Raw genomic sequence first — 2665 nt, forward strand, 5'->3', positions numbered from 1 at the left:
GTAAATGTAAGTGCAGTCATTAGTGTATAGGGAGAATAACAGTGGGGAGAGGATACATCCCTGTGGGGCGCCAGTGCTGATTGTCCGAATGCTGGAGGTGACACCTCCCAGTCTCACCTGTTGTTTCCTGTCTGTCAGGAAGCTGGTGATCCACTGACAAATGGAAGAGGGTATAGTGAGCCTTAGGAGTTTGGAGTGGAGAATTTCCGGAATTATAGTATTAAAAGCCGAACTGAAGTCAACAAACAGAATCCGGGCAAATGTCCCTGGGCAGTCCAGGTGTTGCAGAATGTAGTGCAGTCCAATGTTGACTGCATCGTCCACTGATCTGTTTGCACGGTAGGCAAACTGTAGGGGATCCAGCATCTGTTCTGTGACAGTTTTTAGGTGGACCATTACCAGCTGTTCAAAAGTCTTCATGACAACAGATGTCAGAGTGACAGGCCTGTAGTCATTCAGTCCAGTGATTGAGGGTTTCTTGGGGACCAGGATGATCGTGAAGAGTTTAAAGCAGGAGGAGACTTCACACAGCTCCAGAGACCTGTTGAAAATATGGGTGAAAATAGTAGCCAGTTGATCAGCACATGCTTTGAGACAGGAGGGGGGAGACCCCGTCTTGGCCGGGAGCTTTCCTTGTCTTCTGTCTCTGAAAGAGCCGATTCACATCCTCTTCGCTAATTGTGAGTGCAACTTAATTGCTGGGAGGAGTTGTTAATGGGGTTCCCAGAGGTGTGATGTCAGTCAGTGGGCTGGGATGGATAGGAGGTGTGAAGATGTTGTTCTCGAACCTGCAGTAGAAGGTGTTGAGGTCATCAACCACGTCTTAGTTTGCTACAGTGGGAGATGGGGGTGACTCTTGTAGTTTGTGATGTCTTGCAGGCCTTCCACACTGACGCAGGGTTGTTATCTGAAAACCTGCTTTTCAGCTTTTCAGAGTAGCTTCTTTTGGCTATTCTGATCTTTGTCAGTAGGTTCCTGGCCTGCTTATACAGAGTTTTGTCCTCCCCTCTGTAGGCATCTTCCTTGGCTTGTCGAAGTTTTTTTAATTTGGCTGTGAACCATGGATTGTTGTTACTGTATTTTCATAAGGTTTTGGTTGGCACACACGTCTTCAAAAAAACTGTATTTTGGAAGTTCAAGTGTTACTTTTGCCATGTTAAAGTCTCCAAGAATAATAAAAAGGGAATCTGGATTATTTTGCTCCAAGCCAGATATTTGGCTTGCCAGGTTTTGCAGTGCATGATGATGTATTCAAAAAGATAGATCAGAATTTCAGCTTTCATTCCCAGATATTTACACTGAAATGTGTTAAACAACTTAGAACATGGCACTTTTGGTGAGGGGGGCTATTAAAAAATATAGTCTTAAAGCAAATAACACTTATTTTTTGGTTTGGCAAAAAACCAGTCAACCAAACCAGTCTCTTTCAAACCAAATACACACAAACATCAGCAAAAGATTGCATTCTTCTTTTGTTTATTTTCAGGCTTGTACTGCAGCTTCTTTCAGTTTCTGGCAGTTTTCTTCTTCAGTCTCCTCTTCAGGAGGTGACATGCTGCTTAAGTGGGATAAGGTTTGGTGATTGACTCTGTCAGTCTAAAACCTTTCCACTTTCCCCTTTGATTAAGTTATTTCTTGTGTTGGGATTGGATTCTTGCTTTGTGATGCAGTTCCTTTTGGTTAGATCGGATACATTCCTCTGTATATCTCTGCTACTATCATGATCTATATCAACGACAAGGATAGGTGTGTCTGTTCCCTTAGCAGCCATTCAAACCCACACCATGAAACTAGCCCATTTAGAGTTTGTTTGGTTTAGATAATGAGAATACTTCTTATCAGTTTGTTAGATAGTCTAGTCTAGTCTAGTCTAGTCTAGTCTAGTCATTATTCCAGTCTAGTCTCTCTCTCTCTCTCTCTCTCTCTCTCTCTCTCTCTCTCTCTTTTTATTTTTATTTATTTATTTGTTTGTTTGTTTGTTTGTTTGTTTGTTTGTTTTTTCTACTGCTGATAAGTGGTTTGCATTTCTTTGTTTTTGGAACAATCCAAATTGGGATTTTGGCTGTACCCAATGTTTCTGAAATGGATCTGATTTTTTCATTCTTAGATGGATGCTATTATTGGTGTATTATGAACTTGCTAAAGCTTTATTTAAGGCAGTAAAACAGCCAATTAATGCTAATCTAAACTTTATTAAGGCAGCTTTTTTTTTAGCAAAATAAGGTTCTCAAGGCTTGGAGTCCCAAAAAAGTCATAATTTTCATTTGGAATTGTTTGCTTAAATAGTATTTGAACCACCTGTCCGAAGGTGTATATAGGTCAAACTAGTAAACAAAATAACCTAACCAGAAAATATATATGTTTCATTTTCACATTGTATTGTAGTAGTGTTGTGGATGAAAAATCACATGAAGAGTGACTCTTGTTAAATGATGCTTTCACTATCACTTAGAACAACAGCTGAATGTCTTCTACACAAGAGATAACGTGATCATACAGATGGAGACAGATAAAGTGTACATGTACATGCACATCCAAGCCCTCTGATCTGAGATAAGAAAACGAGGTCTTTTCCTGCCCTTGTTTTCATATGTTTTCAACCTTGGGCATTAATTCAAGGCCAGACCACAGTGAAACCTTAACACTAGGAACCTTTAAATCTGGG

Source organism: Tachysurus vachellii, chromosome 2, assembly GCF_030014155.1.
Source record: "Tachysurus vachellii isolate PV-2020 chromosome 2, HZAU_Pvac_v1, whole genome shotgun sequence".
In the NCBI taxonomy this organism is placed as follows: domain Eukaryota; kingdom Metazoa; phylum Chordata; class Actinopteri; order Siluriformes; family Bagridae; genus Tachysurus; species Tachysurus vachellii.